The 27040-nt window shown below is 36.8% G+C and overlaps 1 protein-coding gene across 1 annotated transcript in view; it reads left to right on the top strand.

The window, feature by feature from the left end:
• Nucleotides 1–27040, top strand: part of ext1a (exostosin glycosyltransferase 1a) — a 95461-nt gene that overhangs the window by 2576 nt on the left and 65845 nt on the right. The window lies entirely within an intron of this gene.

Consider the following 27040-nt stretch of genomic DNA (forward strand, 5'->3'; position numbering starts at 1 on the left):
GCGGAAGAGTAATATTTGTACTAATATAATTACACCTTAATTGTGTTTCATTTGATGAAATCCTGCTATGCATATGAAGTAACCGTTTTATAAACGCAATAAGCCCCGCAAAGCAGTGGGGTTACAGTGCATTTTACAACAGCTTCGCGTCATGCCTAACAACGCCCCTTAGCTGTTATAAAATGCACTGGTAACCCACTGCTTCTTGGGGCTTATTGCTTTTATAATTCAATGGACCGGTGTCAATTATTCTGCTTATACCACGATTAGCTCAGACATTGCTCTTGTGGTTATTTTAAGACATTTGACAAGTTAGGTGTGCGTTTTATAAAAAATTATCAACACCCGTGGAATGTTTCTCAACCAATTAGAATATAGCATTAAGTGACCCGTGTTAAAAGTAAGTAATAATTTACAACAGGCCTTTTGAATTATTCGAAAATAATCCACACCCAAGGTGGTAATGTGGCATGACACGAAGCGGAGTGCCGTTACATCGCGGGTGTGCGTTAGTTTCAAATAATTCAAAAGACTCGAGAAAATTATTCTGCTTATACCACATTACCACAAACATTGCTTTGGTGGTTATTTTAACATATTTAACAGGTCAGGTGTGCATTTTACAGAAAAATAATCAACACCCATGGAACATTTCTTAGCCAATCAGAATAAAGCATTCAACAGCCCTGTTGTATAATTGAAATTAATGCACACCCACGATCTAACGGCAGGCGATTATTTTCTAATAATTCAATGCTCATCAGTTATTCCTCACATCCCTACACAAGAATAAATCTTTTGTCTTGCCTTCAGTTTATTTCATGTTAGCCTGCTTTCAAACAATAGAAAAAATGCTAGTCTCTTAATGCAATGAATTTTTTAAAACTCTTAAGCTGCTGCTTATCATAATAGTATCATTTCAAATCTAAAGTGGAGTGCAGATGAAAAAACATATCTAGCTTTAATGCGCTAGGATGTATCATTACTCAGTAGAGAGCAAAAGCTTTCAATGTTTATGACATAACCCCCAACCCTCTTGAAATATCGCCAGTTCACACAACAGATTCCAATTGCTTGGAAATGTTTGTCAGTAGATCTCTCTCTCTCTTTCTGTGCTTGGTTTAGTGCTTGTTTTATCATCTACATTTTAAAAATGTTTATTTGTGTATTCATTCGCCAAATGTCTGAGTTTTCCCCTTGCTTGCCCTTTGATCGGAGAGACAGGTGTTACGAAGTCCAACTCTTGCATCCTTATTGTTTTGCCTTTAACCGTGTTAAATAAACAGTCAGCTCCATCTGTGGCGCAGGGGCCTCGGGTCCCGGTTTCCCGCTGTGTGTGTTTTTCTGGTGCTGTCGGTGAGACGGGGCCGGGAGGATCTCTGATGGATTAGTGGCAACAATGTCCCCGGTGCCAGCGTGGGGGAAGCAGCTTTGCCTCTGTTTGAGCGGATGATTCCCAGACCCCACACCATCATCCTAAAATGTCTGTGTCCCCTGTGACCCTTGACCCTGCAGTGTGACCTTAGGGTCAACCTGCATACTGACAGTCTGTTCTGGGTGACTAAATAAGACGTTTGCATGCCAATCATTGTGTTTAATGATGCCATCATACCGAAATACAGCTGTGCACATGGTTATAATAATATTAGCATTTGTATACTTTGTGATGAGCACTTATTCTTTTACTGAAATATACCTTTCTTAGTCCTGATGTGAAAGTCTAGATGTGTTGGCTTTGAAAATAGTGATAAAGTGACGAATGGTGTTTCTTTTTTCACATTTTTTATATCCAGAAGGCAAATGTTGGATATACTGGTATTGTTAATGATGCCAAATGTTCATCATGTGTTGTGATTATGGCTGCAAAAGTTTTAGTGAGTTATTCTGTGTGTGTATGTGTGTGTGTGTGTGTGTGTGTGTGTGTGTGTGTGTGATACAAAGCTTTCTTACGTCAGGTGAGGTTTGTTGAATTATGCTGGCGACAGGCAACATTTTGAGTATAACGCTTGGAGTATAATTAGTTTTTTTATGCACACTCGACCATAAGGGTTCCCACGAGTCCTTGAAATCCTTAAGTATTTGAATCTGGAGAAAAAAATTCAAGGCCCTGGGAAGTTTTGAAAAATAAGCTTACATAGATACAGGTCATTGAAAGTGCTTGAATCTATTTTGTGCAAAAAGTTTTCTGGAAAAAATCCATATTATTACATAGGATGACGTCATAATTTTTTTTTAGCACATGTGCTAAACTGTTGGTTTTGAACGTTTATATCTTCTGTATGCGAATTGAGATCCATACAAATTTTTTTTTTGCATAGTTGTGTTTGACACATGAAAACTGTAACAATGTATCTTACAAAGAGCCCATCGTGTTACAATCATACACCCGGCGCAATGCGCGACGCAAGTGTCTTTTGATAGTTTCAACACTGCGCAATTATCATTTTCACATTTAGCGACACGTTGTTTAAATAGCAAATGCATTTGCGCCCCCTTTAGCGCACATGGGCGTTACAACAATGCGCACAACCATGTCTGGTCTGAAAACAAGGTGTGTTCAGGCGCATTTGTTGGCGCGTTACTATTTTGAGGCAACTAAAATAGACTACGCTATAGACTACTGCAATATTGTTTTTTTGTTATTTAAAGAGCGCAGTAGTAATATGCGTCTATAAACGGGACGACAACGTGGGTTTGCTTATCACAGTTTAATAAGCACTTATCACATTATAACACTTTTAAATATGAAAGATTAAAGGATTGAATGTAAAAGATTATTATTTAACTTTAATGTCATTCACTTAGTTTTGAGAGGATCTTGCTGCCCAATTTCTTGATGGCCAATTTAGCTGTGATCACAAAAGTTCATAAACTGCCCATAACATCTCAAAGCATATCCCAAAAGAATTTCTAAATTTGGGGATTAATTAGCGCACTTGCATGTGATAGTTTTGAAAAATATGCTGTATTTCCACCGAATGCTCTGTTCTCATTTTCTGCTGTAAGGTCTTCTCACACACTCACGCCTGGGATGGACGGATGCTAAAGTTGTTGAACATGACCGATCTTGTGAATGTGAAATGCTGACGGCTGTGGCGCTGAATAATTGATCAGATGTGTTTTATTCATGTTATGTTTTTATCATTTGAAAATTTCAGGGTGTTCATGTATTTTTCATTAGCACATTCGTATTCAAGATCTTTGTATGAAAGATAACAGATCAGTGGCCTGAGATGACCAAAGCTGGTTGGAAAGTATGTAGATGTTGTTTAAAGTCTTCTCATGCATTATGTCCCACAAGTTACAAAACTTGCTAACATTTGTACAGCTGACAAGCTGTAGTGATGTTTTATTTTATTTTTTTAAAGAAGGAATTGCTTCTTCAATTTCATTCTCTTTAAATACCATCACTAAAGATACAGACAAATCTAAAAAGTATGTTTCTTAAGTAATCACACTCTAAGAAAGGATGTGTTAATTTTAACACATTGTTTTGTGTTATCCTATTTAAAGGAACAGTATGTAGAATTGTGGCCAAAACTGGTATTGCAATCACAAAACTTGTGGCTAAAACTGGTACTGCAATCACACAACTGGTGGCCAGTACACAACATGACAACATAAACATCAGTTGAGGGCTGCAACTCCACTTTTTAAATGACAATATCCTGGCCGGACCACTCTTGTCAGTGATATAAGTATTTGAAATGAAAATTATTTCTTAATGTCTAGTGACATATCAGGGCCATTTTATGATTAATTGATGTACATTTCTTACATACTGTTCCTTTAACACATTTTGTGTTATTTTTAACACATTATGTGTCATTCCGTGTTGATTTTGAGTTCAAATTAATAAAAGGACTGTGTTGTCGAAAAATAACACAGAGATGTGTTAAGGACAACAACAAATTAGATGTGAGAATCCTGCTTATTTTTCTAAGATTCTATTACCTTATTTTATTTACTTGGCAATTTTTTATCATTAAAATTTGTCTGGGTGGTTTTTAACATTATGTTAATTACCAAGGGTGTCACGTTTTCGATTTTAAATCTAAATCGATCAAATCAAGTCACAACCTCGAACTACGAATTAAAAAATGAAATTTATTCTGCCACTCCCCCATGCCAGGTCCAGTCTGACTGTAATAAAAGCGCTTTTTTAAGGTGCAAAGTACTGACAAGAATGTTCATCTGAGAGGAAGTTTCGTTTTATCAGGTATGTGCGTGTTTTTCCACTGGCAGCACGACTAACATGGCAGGGCATTTCCGGGTTCAAGGTCAGATATTATATTTCATAAAACTAAAGTCTAGTCTAAAAATGGCATTTCAACCTGTTCTTAAAAAAAAGTAAAAACCGAAAATCGAATCAAATCGTGACCTTAGAATCGAAAATGTAACCGAATCGAGGATTTGGAGAATCGTGACACCCCTATTAATTACACATATTTAATATTGCTTTATGCAGCCTTTAAAGGTCCCGTTTTTTTTGTGTGTTTTTGAAGCTATGATTGTGTTTACAGTGCACAATTTAACATGTGTTCATGCTTCACGTGTAAAAAACACTGTATTTTTTACACAATTTACTTATCTGTATAGCGCTGTTTTCACTGTCCTTAAAGGTGCAATTTGTAAGATATTTGCAGTAAAATCTCCAAAAACCACTAGGCCAGTGTTATATATTTTGCCCAGCTGATTACTATCAAATTCTGTAATGTTTTCAACTACTTGTAAATCGTGAGTAAATTTCCATTCAAAACATTGACACGGGGCAGTGCAGTCTCCTGTCAATGACGTTAATATCCATGTGACCCTTTGTCACCGCCTTTACTGACGTAACCCACATGAGAACACTGGTCGAGCTCGAAAAAATAAAATGGCGGCCAAGGAAGCGGCTGGAGCACAAATTTAGTGAAAATAAACGTATATTTTCACTTTTTAAGCATTTTAATTTCATTTCTAGCGAGAAAGTAGTATTGTAGTTTTCAAATATGTGATTAGTTATCACAAAGGCGCTCTCTGTTTATATTTCAAACACGCTGCCTTTGAAGTGCGTCGGAAAGCCTTTATCTGAGCGGCCTTCAGGCCTCCGAGGCCGAAGTCATGTCCTCATGAGGGAGCAAGGCCACAAGTCCTCACAGTCTTGAGGTTTCGGACGCAGCCAGTGTCGTGGACAAATGCGGAACTATGCGCTTGCTTATGGACTTATGGATATCTCTGTACCGTCTGCCGCTGGTTGTGTCAGCTCCTGTAAGCGTACGGGCCAACCAAACGACCCAAGAAGAGTTTGGAACAAAACGAGGGAGGATCAATTTGGTGTTGCATTATCTGGATAGAGAGAGCTTCACGACAACATTTAACTAGACCGAGATTCTGATCCTGCTTGTGTTTTACGCGATGGGTGAGTTGTTTTGATTCGTAACCCTTCAAAAAACGTATGCTATTATATTGATGACAACATTAGTGTGTAGATTGTAATCAGCGCGTCTTCCCGCGGACGATATGCACATCAAAGGTATTGTGAGATTCTGATCCTGCTTGTGTTTTACGCGATGGGTGAGTTGTTTTGATTCGTAACCCTTCAAAAAACGTATGCTATTATATTGATCACAACATTAGTGTAATCAGCGCGTCTTCCCGCGGACGATATGCACATCAAAAGGTATTGTACAGCAATATAAATGGTCATTTTAAGACACTTCACAATAAGATTTGTACTGTCAATACATTATGTGAAAAATCATTGTAGATTGTAAGTTGAAAACTTAATTCTGAGCTGTGTTTACCATCGAATTTGGACTAATACTGTAATATCAATATGACTAACAATTTCGTTTTGAACATCACATATAAACTTACATAATGAAATAAACGATGTCATCAAACGCAACATTTATAAGACTTGATTACCTTATCCATCAACGTGATTTCTCGTTCTCGTCTGATATGGCTAAAGTTAAAGACTACAAATCCCATAATTCCACGCTGCTTCAGAGCGTCAGTAAACAACATCATTGTTTTTGTTTGATCTGGCGCCATCTTGCGGCGCATAATATACAAATTGTATCTTTAAAACAGGCTGATGTCTTCCTTGTTCTATGAAGTCCCTCCTTCAGAAATACGTAATGATTTCTGATTGTGTAGTTTGTTTAGTGTAGGGCTGTGCGATTTAGGGAAAAAATCTAATTGCGCCTTTTCTACCAGGAATTGCGATTGCGATTCGATTTGCGATTAAATTTTGTAGCAGATGCAATGTGCATCTGCCTCTTTAGATCGTTAGATCTTAATGATATTGCTTATGGGTCTGGTGATTTAACTGTATTCTTATGTTGTTGTTTTTTTTTTGTGAAAATAAGGAAACAAAAACAAAGAAATTAAGAATATAATTACACTTCTTATTGTATGAAATGTAAAATGATCTTTAGCTTGGACTAACACTGTAACGGTATTTAAATAAGTGGGTTCATATAGATGCAACTTTAACAACAATTTAAAATATTTAAATGGGTGACTGAGTTTTACTGAAAAGATTTAAATGCATGTTTGTTTGTTTTTGTAAACAAAGAACTGTAATACTCAACTTCATAACTATCAAAATATAAAAAAGCTACATTTGGGATTTTTAAAATGAATATAAAATCCAAATGCGTTCAATGTCATGTCATTTCATTCAAGTGACATTAGCAACCCAGTAAAATGATATTTTAGTTTGTTTTAAATAAGGAGCCAGGCTTGTAAGCATTGTTGGGCGTGTGTGTGTGTGTGTGTGTAAAACGCATCATCCGTTTTGAGAGACGCGGACGTGAAGTCTTGCGATGCGGACTTGCGGAGACAGGCGTGAGTATTTAATAAGCATAGAGACACAGGCTGCGCGTGTGCGTCAAGTTTAAACACCTTGTCTGTTGTGGAAGACGCGCCCGAAAAGTCTTGCGATGCGGACTTGCGGAGACAGGCGGGAGTATTTAATAAGCATAGAGACACAGGCTGCGCGTGTGCATCAAGTTTAAACACCTTGTCTGTTGTGGAAGACGCACGCGCAAAGTCTTGCAATTGGGAAACGGGCACGAGTATTTAACAAGCATTGAGAGACACAGGCTGCGCGCATGCTTTAAATCGAAACCCCTCGTCAGTGTAGGAGAAGCGCTGTTTTGGTTGACGTGCCTCTCACGGAGAAAGCACAAACATACTTGCGCTCGCTCAACTGGTTAGACTGTCACAAAGCCTCTCTGCATATTTCTCAAATCGCATCATATTGCATCCTTTCGCAATTTGCTAATCGCAACGTTGCACATCGCGATTGCAGTTCGATTTCGATTAATCGCCCAGCCCTAGTTTAGTGTGTTGTGATTCGATAGCAGGTTAGCTTGCCGTTAGCTTAGCTGACGACTGACGTATTCCTGTGTGCAAAGCTTAGTCAAAAAACTGTTCTAGTGATGTCATTAAAGCAGGAAGTAAAGGGCTGTAGTCCAAACCGGCCATTCGCTGTAGGCTTTGAAAGGAGAATTCTATTAAACAAAATATATCGCCTGGCAGTAAACTTTGAGCTTTATCATGTTACAGGTATTATTTATGCTATTATAGCACCATTACACACTAACTAGGGTTTGAAAAACGGGATCAGGAAAAACATGACCTTTAACTAATTTAACTAACCTGTCTAGCTCAGTGATGGAGCATTGCATTATAGCAGCGCAATATGTCATGGGTTTAAACCCAGGGAACACACATACTGTTAAAAAAAATAGTATGCCTTACTGTGGGTTCACACCAGCCGCGTTTGAGGCGTCAAATTCACGTCTACCGCGTCTAGTTTGCCGCTTGAACATTTTGAGTTTACTCTCTTTATTCACTAGTGAAAGCCTCCTGTGAAATTCTAGTCATCAAGACATTCACACAAAAATTCGCGTCATGGGAGTGGCTTATGCTTCTCCCCTCTCTCTTGTAATCACGTCACTTCTAGCGGAAGCTAGGGGTGGGCGGAATGACCAAAAATCTATTTCACGGAATGAGTCATTTTATTTCACGGAACGGAATATTTCACGGTATACATATTTTTCAGTTTATTGTTTTTTTAATGATAAAAAGTTACAGAAATACACCACTCACTATAGCTTTTAACTAAATGCTAACCACAGTTTAAAAATATGAGCAATTTAAAGTTAATAATGTTAAAGTGAAAATGCCCAGAAGATAACAACAGATAAGTCTCGATTAGACAGAATCTTGTTTTGAATTGAGTTATTAATTTTATAGACTATTGAAGCTATAGTATGGCTTCATTGTATTTTGTATTTATGCATACATTACATTAAACATATGCAATATGTAAAATGAACAGGTATAAATATATGCAAAAACCTACAGACAGGATAAATACCTGTATATGAGAGAAGAAGCTCTAGATATTATAAATGTGACATGTGCTATGATGTGATGATCATAAAGTTTGTTTTAAGGTCTTAACTCCCTTTACTTTCTATTAGACCTTATCATTTGCATCTCTTTCTCGTCTTTCCGATCAAATATGTTTGTATAACCAAATGGCACGTCAAAATACATCGCTCCAGCAGCGCACGTGTCACTGATATAAACGCGAGTTTTGTCTTAGCTTGCTTAAAGTTCAGAAAACTTTACAACTATAAGCATTATGTGCGAGAAGAACTCTTTATTTGGCGTCGCAGCTCCTTGCGCTTGCCTAGAGACCTCTGCACGCGAGAGACCGGCCGGCTGCTGCATGAGGAGAGAGAGAGCGCGAGAGAGAGAGAAAGCGCGAGCACGCGAGCAAGACAAGAGTCTCGCTGCGTGACCCGCGGTGGATTCACTGGCACTTATTATAAAAATTACACAAATAACTTATGAGTGAACTATTTTACATGTTTCTCCGTCACACTCAGTCTAACATGCTGGAGGGCAGAGTTAGCCACGCCCACTTATTTGCATTCCGCGGAATAGACGGAATAGAAAAATCTGTTACGTCAGACATTTTATTCCGCGGTAACGGAATATACCGTCATACCGCCCAGCCCTAGCGCAAGCTACTGATTGGTTAACATGGCGTGTTTTTCCGCCAAAGTTCAAAATGTTCATCTCATGCTTTTCCTGCGGCAACGCTCAATTTACGCCACCATACGCCTCATTCGCTCCGTGAGACCTCCAGAAGTGCGTTAACCTGTCTTTACATTGACTTAACATTGAAATCACTCACACTTGACGCCTCTACCGCGGCTGGTGTGAACGCAGCATTACAGTTATACACACTGCAAGTTGTTATGGACAAAAATGTCTGCATAAAGCCATCTAATATGACTATTAAATATTCGTTTTGTGTAAGTGGCAATTGTGTGCATGGCAAGCAAACTGTGGTGTAAATTAAAAGTGATTTAGTATTTACAGGTGCATGTGAATACTGGTGAAAGTAAGTTGCTGTAATGATACAAATTTGAGATAAAGGGAGGCATTATTTGTCTCTGACTGTATGGTCCATGTTAAAGATCTCCTTACCAGGTCTCACTGTAATATGAGTACAGTATTCAGAGGTCAATGTGTTTTAGGTCAAGTGTTCAGCTAGTGTTTCAGTCGGAAGTAATGATAGTTTGACAGTGCTTTACACCATGTATACAGTATGCAAAAAAACAGATGGGAACATCTATTCAGATGTGTGGGAAAACAAGTGTAGAAACCTTAAACTTCCTGTTTGGAATAGACTGGAACCACCTTGTTTGAGGTGGTTTTATTTTTTCCTAAATTCCATTTTATTTATTTTTCAATTCAATGATTTCATTTTTCTGGATTTTGCTTAATTTGGTCAAATTAAATTCAGTAATTAAATTAAATAGGATATTTTATCAGCTAAAACATTAAACATATACAATTTATTGAAAGTTTTATTTAAAATTACATATAGGTCAATGTATTTTGGCTGTCACAGTAACTGCAATGTACTACAACCATGCAACTGACAATCAACCAAATTTGTAGTTTTAATCATAATGCTGCGTTTACACCAGCCGCATTCGAGGCTTCAAAATCGCGTCTACCACGCCTAGTTTTCCACTTGAACAGTTTGAATGCATTCGCGCATCTAGATCGAAGTAGACGCGTGGAAAAAACAAGTATTTGACGTGCGTCAGAGGCAAAATCCGCTTCTTGTGGGAGGGGAACTAGACGCGCGAATGAGGCGGAATTGCGCCTCATCCGCGCCGCGAGACCTTCAGACGCCCATCAGCGCATCTTCACATTGACTTAACATTGCAATCACTCGTGCATGACGCCTCTACTGCGGCTGGTGTAAACGCAGAATAAGACTACACTTATCTTGATTTACTTTTCAACTTTACTTTTGTGAAGAGCGTTTTGTTTTCTTGTTGTTTTTTCTAGACTGTGTTTTTAGTGGTGGATCCGCTACTTTTCTTCATCTAACCTGAATTTGTAAACGATCCTGTAAATTTACTTTCACAGCTGTGCGGACGTGTGCACGCGTGATGCGTACACGGAAAGAAAGTATAGTACTGTACCTCTTTTGTCTGCTGTGTCCCGGGTTTTGACGAAACCTGCTTGCGCTCCGATGAGGTAACGCTTGTCATTGTTTGTAATCCCTGACGTGAAACGAACACACCTTTCTTTACGTCCAACAAGAAAAATGTTTCTGCGCATTTCTTTAATTTTTATTATCGATTTATGAAACCACGTAAAAAAAAACCTAGCATTTGAAAATGACTTCTAATGGGTTTTAAAAGTGACTGAATCCAAACTTTGCCAAATTCTGTTATATTCCGCGTTGTACAGTAAATCCCATTTTTGTTCTTGGATTCTGTGATTTGTCCGTGTTTTGTGCATCTTGGAAATCATTGGGCCCTACATTAACTAGAGTTTTTTTTTTTTTTTTTTAAAGACAAGGATTTACGATTTGTCTTTGTACATAACTTGTTGCCAGTAGGGCTGTCACGATTAAGAAATTTGTCTGACGGTTAATTGACTAATAAATTGTGATGATTATAACAATGAATTGCCTGTTTAGGGCTTTGATGATTATGACGATTAATTGACTATTTTATTGTTTTGACGTTTAATTCTCATAGTTTCTTTGTTCATTGAAATAATTTTCACACATGATCCTACTAAGGTCATATTATTTCTGGACCACATGTCTGTAGTGATTGCAAATAAATAAATAAATTCCTATTAGGGCTCTAACGATTTATCGTGCAAATGCGTGTTTTCTGAATGAATGAATTTGAATGAATTACGGTGAAATGCCGCCACATCCAAAAGCCAGGGGGCGCTCTCGTGCAGAAACTCCAATTGTGCAACAGAAGAAGTAGCATTACGAACCCTATTCCAGGAAATGTCTACAGGAATATGTATATCGCCGTTCTTCAGATTGTTTCAGGTATTTTCATGATAATAAAAAAATATTTTGAATGATTTTGTTTAACGAGTGTTGATTTTTTTAAATGCGCGTTATAAACAACTTGGACTCATAATGATTTTAGATTGATAAGGACTTCTTACTGACCAAAACGCCATAGTAGGGATGGGCGATATGGCCTAAAATCCATATTGCGTTATACATTGCAGCCTTTTGCGATAGCGATATGTATTGTGATATAATAATTTCAATAGACTCGTTTCAGAACAGGTTATATAGACCCTTACAAAAGCCAAACTGCTAAAAAAGTTTAGTCTTGTTACCTCTCTTAGCTGGAACTTTTGCCTGACACACTCTACAGCAGGGGTGTCCAGACTTTTTTGTGTGGTGATCTACTTTTAAAATGATAAAGCCGACAAGATCTATCTGCTAAAAACACAGTAAATTATTTTTATATCACTAAACACTTTAAATGCTTGTGGGGACTATACTGCATGTATATATATGTATGTATGTATGTATGTGTGTGTGTGTGTGTGTGTGTGTGTGTGTGTGTGTGTGTGTGTGTGTGTGTGTGTGTGTGTGTGTGTGTGTGTGTGTGTGTGTGTGTGTGTGTGAAACATGCAGTATATATATATATACTGCATGTTTCACAATTACTAGACCATAATGCCAATTTCGCGCGTGTAGCAGCAGTTAACTTATGTAACTTATGGCTTAAATCCAAAAAATAGATGTTGCATCGGTCTTTTTCACGAGTTCCTCTGTTTCGCTGACGCTTTCATCCATGTTTATTTGGCTACAGCTCGTGGTTCTAAAGTTCGCCGGTAGATAGTGTCATCAACACGCATTATCGCGATAGTGCAATAGATTTAAAATCTCTATTGTATGCCAATTTTCTATCGTTTATATTGCATATTGTTTATATTGCCCATCCCTACGCCATAGTACATGCACAAGCTGCGCATGAAACACAGAATCGCGATGCAGATTCGATTTTAGACAGGTCTTTTTAATGGGACACACGATGTATCGTCACAGCCCTAATTCCTATCCTTACAGATTCTTAAGAATAGCATCCTTCACTTCCATAAATTTGAAATTGCTGTTATGGAAATGTATGTTTTACCTGGCAATTCAAACTGCGTATCAAAGTTTTGCAGCATTTCTTTAAATGCTGTTTTTTCCACTGTATTGATGGCTATGGATTTGCAATGTATCGTGTTACACTCTCATTTAAGGAACGCCATGTGATACAGTTTTGTTTATACACGTGCTGCAGCTCCCCCTTGTGTTTTTTAAAGAGATGTGCGATCATTGCGGTGATCTGAAATCATCGTGATGAGGTCAAACAATTGCGATGAGACGATTATTTAATCATTATGACAGCTCTAGTTGCCAGAAGACTCGAATAGCTTTTTCACCGCCAGGCCAAACGATAAGAAATGGTTGCAGTTAAGTTTCCACCTGGGTTTTCAAAGAATGGTTGTCTAATGCGTGTAGTGATGTCACCACACAGGATTGGACATTTCTGATGGTTGGTACATGTCTTGACCATTTTCTCTGACAGTGGTTTTACACTCTCAAAAATAAAGGTACAAATGTTGTCACTGTGGCAGTACCTTTTAAAAAGGTCCTAATATGTACCATTTTGGTACAGATATGTACCTTTGAGGAACCAATGTGCACCTTTCTGCAAGCTGCACCGCTTTCCCAAAGGTTGTTAGTTCAAACCCTACAGTAGGAAGAAGAGTAGATGAATGACAAACAGCCAAAGGTTTTGTGTTTAATTCTCATCTTACTTTGCATATCATTTGTTTTTACTGTACAGGTCCTCATCTCTCAGGACAAATGTGTTTGCTTGCATCTCTGTGCAGCTGAGCCAGAGAGGTGGATTAACTCTCTCTATAAATACATCTCACCGCTCGACGTCACGGCATACGGCCTGCATGTGTCTATCTCCTCTATTCTTAATTACAAGCGTGACGTGAGCTGCGAGGTTTATGATTCAGTCTCTCGCTGGCTGGACGTTCAGAGCCGAGACTACCGGCTGTGGTCAGGAATTTTAATGCTGTATTTATACCGTAGTAAAACATTTGAACACCAATAAATAGTCAGATTTAGTTATAGATTCAAATTTATTGTTATTGAGCACACATACAGGACCAATAATTAGCAATTAGTAACTAATCATAATGGCAAAAAGCAGATATTCATTCATATAATTTATAGGCACTTACATTGAGCTGAAGTCTGCTTCTCTACCTACCTCTCTCTTTATATTTATATATAGTTAAGACTATTTAATAGATTGCTGAGTTATGATGTTGTGAAGCAGACTCCAGCTCAATGTAAATGACTATGGATAAAAGGTGCAACCAGATATAAGACTAGTACATATATTTTTTTTAAATTAGGTTCAGGCCCGGCACCATAGGGGCAAAGGGGGGCATGGCCCCCCAGAAAGAATTTGTGCACCCTCAGTTTATCAGACATAAATTAAATTTGAGAGCTAAATTCAGTCATATACTTTGATGTAACGATTTCATTAATAACGTGTATAACTAATTTCAAATATAAAACGAGCTAGCCTACATAAAGGCGCAGTACAATTCAGTGGTGTTTCCAGTGTTTTAGCCTGCAAGGTTTTCAGACATTTGTTTCTTAAATGCAACTCACACGAGCTAGTAATTGATAGCATTATTTTTCTGAGATTTAAGAACACAGAATTTATGATAAATTCTTTTATAATAACCTGGGCCCCCCTGGCACTATCTCAGGGCCCCCCAGAGGGCCACGGCACCCAGTTTGAGAACCACTGGATTAGATAAATCAGACATTATTAATAAAGCTGAACAATGGGTTAAAGTGCCCATATTATGAAAAACTCACATTATACGCATTTGTGGACAAAAACGGTCATTGGATTTTTTGGACTTTCATGGATTATTCACACATCTAAAACAGACTTGATTCGATTCGCGATCGATATATCAAAACAAAAGGTAAGAAGTCACGTTATATTTTGCATGATGTCATCTTCAGTCACAAACTACATTTATGATGCTAGAGCATCTGTATCTCAAAACAGAGACCATACATTGATGCTAATCCCGTAAATTATACCTTTTAAATGTATAGTAATGGGAATAATATTGTTTAGATATATAGATATTTTTTTGCAGGCTAGATAGTTTGCAGCGTGGTTTCGAAAGTTAAAAAAAAATTTAACGGCTTTATTTAACAATTCTACATGAACTAAGTACTTGTGCTCTGCTAAACTAAAAGTGTTTTGCCAAACTAACCGAGGCCGGGCCTTACTGACCTGGCTTTTCTGACGAGGCTCACGTACCCCCGAGTCTCTATCACTTTCCCAAGATACGGTCCGGACCTTCCGCTAGCTTCTAGCAATTAGTACGCGGTCCACAAGCAGTATACATCCCCCGCCGGGTCTAAATTTCTGTCATTTGCGAAAATAATGTTCAGTAACAATCTTCCTACAAGCTATTTCGAGCAAACAACTTTTGAAACATGTTTTATGGAACTCATACACCTATTTAACCTGTGGAAAAGCAGTCATAATATGAGCACTTTAACAACTCCAGGGAAGAGAGACAACGATAGAGTCACTTCGGTTCGTATTTGGGTAGTCTAGTCAGAAAAGGGAACAATTCAAAGATAAGAGCAGCTGAGGAGTCAGCAGACAAATCAGGACCAAAGACAGCGCAGAGAAGACAAACCAGAAAGCGGCATCAATGCCGAAAGGAGAATGATTCAATTAAAGGACTGTATTTAACGTACCTACTGTAAATTAACAAACTATTAATAAACCTACCATATGTTGCCGAGGCATAGGAGTTATAAATGACTAGCTATCATTTTGAGTTTGACAAATGGCTTAAATACACTGTATACACAAAACCATATCCACACGGCAATCTTTTGTCCCGTATTTCAGAGTGAAAAGTTGGCAACCCTAATGATAGTTGATGTTGTGATGTTTTTGTCTGATATGGTTAAACTCTCCGTTTGAAGTTTCTTTTGAAGTTTTGAAGGGTAATATTAGTCAGTGTGTCTAATTACAGACCATACAGATGTTTCCTGTGATTTTTTTTGCATATTAAATGTGTGGACTTTCCCATGACTGCAACATCTGTGTTGACCTTCAATATAATATTGTATATTACAAAGTTTATAACAAAAACGTATATAATAATATACAATACAATAAATGATTAAAACAACCCTAAGCATATTTTTAACGATCGGTTTCTGTTTACAGGAGATACACAGGAGAGTCTCAATTCACCCACTATCTTTATTGAAAATAAGAATTAAGGTGTCCCAATTTTCGTAGCATGTTGAAATGAGTATCGTAAAAGTACTATTTCTAGGGCCCTATATTTCCAGCTGAAATTACAATTCATTGCGAGAGGGAGAAATTTTGTGACGCTCTGCACTGAATGAATAAATCCAATGAGTGATGATTTACTGATTTAATAAATTAAGCAATACAATGAAGAGATAATGAATGAAGAAAAGCTGAAATGCAAAAAAAAAATAGTTGATTTCCAGGGCTCCAGACTGCCACCAAAATGAGAGTGTGCCACTGAATTTTACATCGTCGCACATGTGCGACCAGTTAATTTTACCTTTTTTTGTGATGTGACACTGAATTTGAAAAAGGACACTGTACTTTCTGCATTTATCCTTAAAGTATTTATTAGTAATACAGTGGAAATTAGTAGAAATGTGAATATTTGGTTAGCATGTTGATTTACGGTGTGTGCCCCTACATTTTCTGGTTGCGCCCCTAAAATTTTCAGTTGGGGGCCACTGTGCTCCTAGTGAAAAAAGTTAGTCTGGAGCTCATTGTGTGTTATTGTTAAAGATCACAGTGTTGTGAAGACTTGAGTTCGCTTCCGTTATGAGTTAGTATGCACGAGTACTTGCACCCTCTTTTGTTTTGCAGTGCATACTTTAAGGGCATAGTACAAGTAGGTGATTTGGGCCACAGCAATTGTAAGTCTTCTACACATTGCATTTAAATTCGGTTGTCATTTCACCTTTTAGTGCTTAATTCTGTACACACACACTTCAGTAATTTATGGGACTGACAACCACATTTTACAACAAAATTAACTCCCGCAAAATGCAACTGCATTTACAGAAACTCTGCATAGTGTGTACCGAACTGAACAACTAGTTGTTAATTAAGTATTTCAATGTGCAACATGGACATGACAGGTCTCTATTCTGAAAAAAACATATGCCTAGAAAGGGAAAAAGTCAACGCGAGCGTTTGCTGACTAATGTTGCCAGATCTTGCATGAAAAACACAGCGATCAAGAAAACCCAATAATAAACCGAAATAAATCCAAATGCTTTACTTCAAAGATCAAAATATTGGGACCGGCAGCTTCTCCCAAAACAGTGGTTTATTGTAAAACATACCTCTGTAATAATAGTTTGGTTAAATGGCACTTTTCCATTTTATAGTACCTAGTTTGGTTTGGGTCGTGTCTGCTTACTTTTGAGGGCTTTTCCACTGGGTGCAGTACGTAGTACCCGATACGTTTTTTAAATATCGCCTCTGTCAGGGTTCCAAGCGACCCGAACTGATACCAAATCGTGACGCGAAAACACTATAGATCACCGATTGGTCTGAGAGAATCGTCACTACCAGCGCCATCGCTATAATGTGAAAGATTAGCTTTACCTTCGTGCTAGCTTGCGCTGTCTCGAGTAAACCTGTTGTCATCTGTAAGTTCCCAAACTCACTTTTAGCAATTTAAAACATCCACAGGTTGAGGATCAGGGACACCATACCAATTTTTTTCCAGACTTTGGAAGTTTGTGGCGGCATTTGCGACACGCACGTCCGCATATATGCTTAAATGCAACTTAAATAAGGCTCCGTCGACGGGACGGATGCCACGGGTGTTTGTACTGAAATTGTCATGTGAGACAGAGGTAGTGAAAAACGCGATGTGCAAACATCTATTTGTGGTGGTCAATTTTGATTTTGTGGCAGACTGAGAAATAAAAAATGTATTTGAATGTACAATGACGCTCTCACTTGTATGATGTCACAGCAGTAGGCAGCACAAATATAATGACACGCCTATAATCCCTCCCACTCCGAAGTGTTACTAAACTCAATGGAAAAGCTAACCAAACCAAAGTGAGGTGAGCTGACCCAACCTGACCCAAATCAAACCGTGGGGTACTATGCAATGGAAAAGGGCAAAAATGATAACCACACAAGATGGCAAAACATTTATATGGTTACTTCTGTGTCAATCATCACAGTTTCAGGAGTAAATATTGTTCCGTGATAATTTAGGAGATTCGCTACCACATTTAAAAGCGGTTGTCACAAAAGTTTGCAGTGTGTACGAGGCCATTGCCTTAATCCTAATTCTGAATGGTTACCATGCTGTTGCTATGGGTGGTTGCTAAGGTGTCGTTAATGGTATGGGGGTTGACAAGTGGTTGTAGTAGAGTGATAGCTTGGTAGTTTCATACTGGCACCTGGCAAAAATGGAAAAAACGATGGAGTTTCTTCTATGATGTTTTCATCACTAGATTCGGGTGTGTCCCTAAAATTAGGGAATTTTTCATCCATTTTAGCATCAAAAATATCAAATAAGATTTCTTACAAAATAACAGCATACCTCTTTTCAACAGGAGGTATGATTCATTTCTGTCAAACTGATCTGGGATCAGGTTCATATGCCAAAGGCAATGACAACAATTGCAGTAAAAATGATTCTCGTGTACCAGTATGTACCAGCTGTCAGATTTCACTTGGTTTGATATATTGCACACCCCTACTCATTAAAGTGACTCCGATTGCATGATAAAATTGCCTTTATTTTGGTATCAGGTGTTTTCCAGTTGTATAAATTATTGTGTTTGACACTGAAGGAGAGATGCTGTAAGAGTAAGCGGGTGATTCTCACGAAACCATTGAAACACCACGGCACTAATGATTTTAGCTTTAAAATGTGTAATATAGTAACATTAAAAAGCATCAGAATTAACACAATACTGTGTTCTACCTTGCACAATGTGTGATTTCAACATAAGAATTTATAATTGTAAATTATATCTAATTTCTGCTGAAATTCTCATTACCGCAATGTGTCCGGCTGTGTTTGAACATGCGTTATGTTGTAATTTAATCAAATTAACACAAAAATATTAAGAAAAAAAGTAAATGGATGGTTTGCTAGACTACTTTAGATGACAGAAAAAATATTTACTGAATATTCATGTATAATAATAATGAAGAAAAATTAGGAAAATTATGTGTCCATGCCTGATGTTCTCATCCTCCGCAACACTTTTTGAGAACAGTTGAAGCACACATACAGAATTTTAATAAAGTTTGATTTTGAGTGACCAAGCACATGGACCAGTTACTTAAAGATGGTTACCAGGTAAGATAATTTTTTTACAGTTAATTTGAAATATTGTCTTGTCAGAATGCTTACACGACATTTTGATTATCATTACCGCAACAGATGCTTATTAAATGTTAATTTAATAAATAGAAGCATAATACTTTGATTTTAAATGCATGTGCAGAATCTCCAAATTATGTTCTTTCAGGTTTGTCATGTCATTTTGAAAATATGTCAGTGTTGATGTTTTCTGATTGTTGCGGTAATGAGATTTTTTTAGGACTAATTTTTTTAATTATGTTACAAAAAGTGTTAAATGATAAGTACAAGTTTTTAAATTAATGTTCCCATTTACTCCAGACTTTGTTTTTCAATGTCTGGTGGGAAAAAAAGTAAATTTAAGCAATTTTTACATTTTCATGCTTGACATTTTTAAAACCAAGTTTTCGTGAGAATCACCCAAGCAGATGTTGCCTTTATTGTCTCGAGGGGAACTAAACAAGGCGATGTTGAATTACTCTGAAAGCAGAATGAGTCCAACGGCATTTCCTTAAAATAGGCATGGAGGTATTGCCTCACATATGTTGAGAATCAAAGTGTATCATTATGCTTATATTAGTATATGTTTATTGCACATTTGCATATGTTATGGTGCAATATGTTTGCGAATAACTAAAATGTAAATATTTTGGTGTGCCTTGACTTTACGTCCTTCACATTTATGAGGGAGGAAAAACTCATTTCCTATCTATTCATCTTGTCGTTTACATCAGCTCCTCCTGCTCATTGAAAGCTCCACATCTGTCCGCATTTCCCCCGGAGCCGGAGAACCAGGAATTTAGGGAAACGTGATGAGAGTGTCATGCTTACATCATGGTAACTCAAGTCTAACCTGTGCATCACAAGTCTTTGAAACACTTTGGCTTACAGAAAACTTCATAAGCACAAGTTATTTGACCGCTGGTGTCAATCAAATCAGTATCTATCTCCTTATTCGCTTAATCTCACAGTAAATCCATTTGAATATTCATTGCTTCTCACCTCATTGTAATGTAAACTGAATCAGTGTTTTCTATATGCGTGCGTGGGAAGAGAAACAGATGATGGGCGAACAAGCGCAGCCTTAAAAAAAGACGGATTAACTGACTCTGGGCTTTGACTAATGGACCTATTGTACAAGCGATGCACACTAATGAAGAGTACACGATAAAGTGTTTGTCTGTTTTCCAGCCTTGAGCAGTGTGCATGTGGATGATGGAGTGTTGCATTGTTTTTCTGCTAAATTATCATCTGTTGCAGTTTTGCTTGTCTGGCTAAAATACAGAATTTTTTACGAAGAGTTAGTTCTGGTCATGTAATTTGATTGGATAAGCGGTGTTCAGATATGTCAGCCTGCACGGTGCCGCATGAAGTCGAAAAAAAAAACTAATAGAAAAGCAATCTGTGATGTCACTTGACCTGTGATACAAAATATAACCTCAGATATTTCTGACTGTAAATCCTGACTAATGAGACGTATCAGAATGCTTTAATAAATCACTGCTCTATGCACACCTGTTGCCACACATCCCTTCACTTTTTCTATTCATGCATAATGTTGCAGTGTTGCTTGGCAACAATAAACAGCTGACACCCTTAAAATAAAAGTGCTAGAAGGTTCTCTGCAATGGTGCTATAGACGAACCTTTGATGTTGGGTTCACACCAGACGCGTTTGAGGGGCTTCTGCGACTCCGCTCGTTTCCTGTAATCACGTCACTACTAGAGCAATCTTCTGATTGGTTAACGCAGTGCTTCTCAAATAGTGGGGCGGGACCACCAGGGGGGGCTCGAAGCGACACTTTCAGGAAGTGATTTTTTTTGCACCGTCACTTAAAGACATTACACCCCAAACACGCTGATAAGCCGCTTGAGTTTTTTATTATTATTTATTGATTATATTTAATTTAATTTTTCAGTATCAAATGGTCAAAAAATATACTGTAAATAAGGATTGATTTATTTTATTTCAGGCAAATTGATGCATTTTTAGTCTTTTCTGTTACAGACTAAAAAAACAATGTTAATAAAGTTATTCTTTGTTGTAAGTTGATTGATATTTCTTTTTTTGTGTTTTCTTTAATGTTAATAAGGATACAATGTTTTGCAGGTGTGTAATTTTATAGACAAATTATACTATTTACAGTCGCGGCGGAGAGTTGGGGGGGCACGAAATGTTTACTTCTTCTTAGGGGGGGCGTGACAGGAAATAATTGAGAAGCACTGGGTTAACGCGACGCGTTTTTCCGCCCAAGTTCAAATTGTTCAACTCGCACGTTTCCCGCGGCAATGCTCAATCTTTTTTTTTGATAAATGTTTGTCTCTGTGTGTTTTTCTTCTCTGGCCACAGAGCTAGAGATCATACACGCTTCATTCTGCTGTCATTTTTGTTTGAGATTGATTGAATCAGATGTGAGGAGATCTCTATTATGAACTCATCACTCTTCTGTACTTCACATGATTTACTGCTTACTGTCAGGATCAACGCTGTGGAGTTATTCTCTGATCTATGACTATATGGGTTTTGTCTTTTCAGTTTAATTCCAGTGGGGATGGAGGAAATGTGATCCTGTCTGTGAAATCCAAAGTCTTAGTTACAATGTAATGATGAGATCAGGAGAGTCAAAGTTTAATTTTACTCATTGATTTCAATCTTTAACTTGAACTTACTCAGTCAGTATTAAAGATAACAAATTTATTTATATCTTCTTGACATTATGTAGGATGATTTTTATGTAGAAAACAGTAAAAAGGTCAATGACTTGACGTTAATTATTTTGTGTCTGTATGGTTCAATTAAATGTAAAAAGGTTAAAATTTCAAAATAAATAGGGGTGCACTAATATATATACGGCCGATGATGCTTGCCATGCTTCTGTGAAATGCCGCTACATCCAAAAACTAGAGGGCGCTCTCGTGCAGAAACTCAATATGCGCTGTATATTTATATTGCTGTTCTTTAAACCTTTTCAGGTATTTTCATGATAATTATCTTTGACGAGTGTTGCTTTTTCAAATGCATGTTATAAACGACTCAAACTAACAGTGATTTCAGATTGATAAGGACTTACTGATCAAAAGTCGCAGTACATGAAATAGCTGTGAATAAGATCGGCTGTGCGATTCAAAACAGTTATCGGCAACGTATTATAAGTGTATATCGGCATTTATCGATGCACCCCTAAAAATAAATTTGCAGATTACTTGCATACATTCTCTTTTTTGAGGAACAAGTCTAAAATTTCTGGTTTTATTTAATTTTGAACGAATATTCGGGGGATAATTGCAAAAATGTCAATGTGGTGTAACCGGTCTGTGTCAATTGGTGTAACTAGTATTTTTTTAATGAAAATATAAATATAGTCTTAAAAAATGTGGAAAAAAATATAATCATCTAGTTTAGTGTAATATGATTTTTTTAATATACATTTTTACATAATTTGTCAAAGATTATTTAGAAAACAGAACTGTTTTAAGGACAAATATTACAAAAACGCATTAAAATTTACATAATAAAAGTATATTTAAAATGTTTTTTCTATAATGATTACGCTCACGCCATCAAGGTGGATAAAATATGTAATATTTCAAATTTTTTGGCGGTTGCACCATTTGACATTTTTAGGTCCATTCAGTCTTAACTTTCATAAAAGTGTATTTTTTATTGCATAAAATTAACATAAATACACCATGTGCATTGAAATAAACCTGATGCGTGCTTTTATCGGCTGTGCGATTCAAAATAGTTATCAGCCACGTATTATATGTGTATATCGGCATTTATCAATGCACCCCTAAAAATAAATTTGCAGATTACTTGCATACATTCTCTTTTTTGAGGAACAAGTCTAAAATTTCTGGTTTTATTTCATTTTGAACGAATATTCGGGGGATAATTGCAAAAATGTCAATGTGGTGTAACCGGTCTGTGTCAATTGGTGTAACTAGTATTTTTTTAATGAAAATATAAATATAGTCTTAAAAAATGTGGAAAAAAATATAATCATCTAGTTTAGTGTAATATGGTTTTTTAAATATAAATTTTTACATAATTTGTCAAAGATTATTTAGAAAACAGAACTGTTTTCAAGATATGTAAGGACAAATATTACAAAAACGCATTAAAATTTACATAATAAAAGTATATTTAAAATGATATTTACGCTTACATGCCATCAAGGTGGATAAAATATTTAATATTTCTCATTCTTTGGCGGTTACACCATTTGACATTTTTAGGTCCATTCAGTCTTAACTTTCATAAATGTGCATTTTTTGTTGCATAAAATTAACATAAATACACCATGTGTATTGAAATAAACCTGATGCGTGCTTTTAAAACAAGTTTTTTTTTTTATTTCTCATCTTACTAAACCGTTTTTGTCACTGACCCAAAATTAGTTAATGCATTAGCTAACATGAACTAACATGATCAATATTTATACAGAATTTATTCATCTGAGTTCATGTTTATTCACGCATTTACTATCATATTATTTAAAATGAAAAGTTGTATCTGTATTAACATTTGTTAATGAACCATAACATGAACAATTGTATTGACATTAACAAAGATTAATTAATGCTAATAAACTTTATTGCTCATTGTTTATTTGTTTATGTTCATTTATACCTTTACTAATGTCAACAAATACAACCTTATTGTAAAGTCTTACCTATATGTCTTTGCTTTGTTGTAATGAATGTCGTGTATGAATTACGTTATTCAAGACGTTATTTACACCAATTTAGTTTTACATAATCATTTTCTACCACCTTTCTGACCCATAGAGCTGAGGCAAAAGTGCATGAAGGCAAATGTGCCAGTTCACAATACATAATGAAATGTAATATTACATTCGCGGTATATGTGAGTACAAAAAACCCATTTGAGCAATTGTATTCTTTGAAAGCATAATATCAAAATTAAAGTGATTTGTATTGCGAGGTTTAGACTGTAAATATTTCCTAGAACTGTTTCCTCAAAACCCATGAATATTTTCCAGTCCCCTGGCTTTCTTTGTTTTGGGCTGCAGGCCGTTGTTGTTTGTTTACCGAGCGTTCCAGGTGTTCTGACAGGATGATGTATTTGTAGACCTTGGCAGTCGTGTGCTGGTGATATATCTGACAAGGAATGCTGAGAGCAGGTTTTCCAGGGAGCGCCAGCTCCGTACCCACACGTGACCGCAGTCTTGCCTTTACAGACACTTCAGAGCCAACGATTACTTGCTTCCTTGCTATGACAGGACCTTTTTTCCACATGCACGGTGAAATATGTTTTGAAAGCTATAAGGAGAATTACACAGGCCCTTCACAAGCAAATCCTGCTCTTTTAATTTGAGCTATGACCCGTGGGTTTGTCAAGATGACTGAAGATTACTGTCTGTTTAAGGTCAAATTGAACTTGTCACCATCATTAGCTACCTGCCATGCAGACAGTGGCGGAGCCAGAGGGGTGTCCGGGCACTTTTTACTTCTTTTTTTACATTCTCGATAAAAAAAGAAAAGTATTTCAATGTATCGCAACATGCATTGTATTGTATCTTACCGTGATACATTGTATCATGACCAATGCATCGTGTTATGTATCGTATCGTGAGGCCCTTACCAATACCCAGCCCTAGAGGGTAATATGAAGTTATCAGCAATCATGGGATTCATTCATGCTTTTTTAAAACAGGGTTACACATTGTTTTCTTTCATGGACTATGAACCCCCTAAAGTAGTCCTGGCCACCCCATTTATAAAATTCTAGTTCTGACACAGCATGCAGAGAGAGCTGCATTAAAAATCTCACTTGTTCCAAAAATATTTTTTAATTATTTCGCCTGCAGATCTTTCTTGTTTCCCGCTGTGAAAAGTATTAGGTTTTGGATTTGAATATCATTAGATAGTTAGATAATTTTGAACTTTAATCATAATACTGTATTATCAAAGCCTGTGAATATCAGTTATTGTCATGTTGAAATGACTGTACATTGCAATAGGGTTTAATTACAAATCTGCTACAAGTAGAGTATTTTTCAGATATTTTAGATATGGCTGGGTATTAAAATCGCAGGAACGGCAGATTAAAGCAGTTTTACCACTTTCTGACATCGGCCGATTGTTTTAAAGGGGACATATCATAAATATACAGTCAGACTTTTTCCATGTTTAAGTGCTATAGTTGGCTCCACAGTGCTTTTATCACCGTAGAAAGTGTGAAAAAGATCAACCCTTTAAAGGAGCAGTATGTAGGATTGTGGCCAAAACTGGTACTACAGTCACAAAACTTGTGGCTAAAACTGGTACTGCAATCACACAACTGGTTGCCAATACACAAAATGACAACATAAACATCAGTTGAGGGCTGCAACTCCACTTTTTAAATGACAATATCTTGGCCGGACCAAGTATTTGAAATGAACATGATTTCTTAATGTCTAGTGACATATCAGGGCCATTTTATGATTAATTGATATAACTTTCTTACATATTGTTCCTTTAACTTAGTTTTGGTAAACCATTCTCTGCAAGCATGTGAAAAATAGGTAATTGTAATTTCGCTCCCCTTGTGATGTCAGAAGGGGATAATACCGCCCCTTAATCTGCACTTTCCAACACGTCACTGCAATTTAATGCAGAGATCAGCTTATTTGCATTTAAAGAACACACCTAAAAACTTTACATACATACTCTGGGGGCACCAAAGATTTATTTGACATCTTTAAGGTCTTGTGAAATGTCCTCTTTAAAACAAAGAGTGATCAAGCCAGATTATATGCTGCACTCTTAGAAATAAAGGTACAAAAGTTGTCACTGGAGCTGTACCTTTTCAAACAGTACATTTTTGTACCTAAAAGTTGCTTATTGGTACCTTAAAGGTATATCTGTTCCAAAATATTACATATTAGGACCTTATTAAAAGGTAACTTCCCAGTGACAACCTCTATACCTATTTTCTGAAAGTTTGGCAACCAAAAGATTTAGCAGAGAAACACATTTCATTATTATTATTTTTTCACAATGACAACAGAATTGCAATTTGTACGCTCTGCACTTGTAGGATTTCATAACGTAATCATTTGAAACAAGGACTAAAAAGCCAAACTACCGATATCGGTATATGTGATTCAAAGTAATTAAATATTGGTATCGGCACAGAAATTTTGTATCAGGGCATCCCTATTATAAACACTTTTAACACTTCACCATTACATGGAGAGAAATTAAAGATAAACTGCCAAACCAAATTGGTATTAATTACGTTGTACTTTTTAATGTCTGCATATTTAAGTTTGTATACATTCTTGCAAACAGCAGAGTTGTCTGATGATAACAGCACTGGGTTTAACACAGGATTGAGGTGTCGTGAGGTGCCCCGTCGTCCAGAGCCGGGACCTTTGCGTGGGAAAGACTGACTGTTCTGAAGATAGACACTTTTGCACACTTAAGAAACACAGGCGCTTATCTTTTCCTCACAGAGACTTCACATCTGAGATAAGAGCGACCACTGCTGGTTCTGAGCCTGATCGCATGCGGGTGGCCCGGCAGACATTATGGGTGTGGGCTGATCCTGGAGCAGTGACATGCATACATACCAGAAAAGTGTTTGCAATCTGTGCCAACATCATGCTGATCTTGGGCTTCTGAAGCACATAGTAATTTAAAATTAATTTATAGGTCACCCAAAAAGTTTGTCAAATATTCACTCTCATCAGTGTTGGGTGTAACGCATTATAAGTAATGTGCATTACGTAATGATATTACTTTTCTGAAGTAACGAGTAAAGTAACGCATCATTTTATAAATGTACACATTAATATTTGAGTTACTTTTTTACAAAAGTAATGCAAGTTACTTTTCAGTTTAATTAATTCAATAAAAAAAAAATTAAAATAATGTACTGAATTAAACTGAACATATTAACGTTGAATTACACACTTAACGGGAACAGTTTGAGTCAGAAACGGAGATGGCAGGCCAGAGCTCGACATTTTTGCGATTATAAAAAACACCTGCATGGCCTGAAAGAGTTCAAGCTTCAGCCAGGTAAAAACAAAAAGTAACGCAAAAGTAACTTAAAAGTAATGTAACCATTACTTTCCATGGAAACGCAATTAGTAACTTTTTTGGGGAGTAACTTAATATTGTAATGCATTACTTTTAAAAGTAACTTTCCCTAACACTGACTCCCATGTCACTCGAAACCTATTTGACTTTCGGTTTTCATGGGGCACCGT

This window comes from Misgurnus anguillicaudatus, chromosome 10, assembly GCF_027580225.2.
Source record: "Misgurnus anguillicaudatus chromosome 10, ASM2758022v2, whole genome shotgun sequence".
Taxonomy (NCBI): domain Eukaryota; kingdom Metazoa; phylum Chordata; class Actinopteri; order Cypriniformes; family Cobitidae; genus Misgurnus; species Misgurnus anguillicaudatus.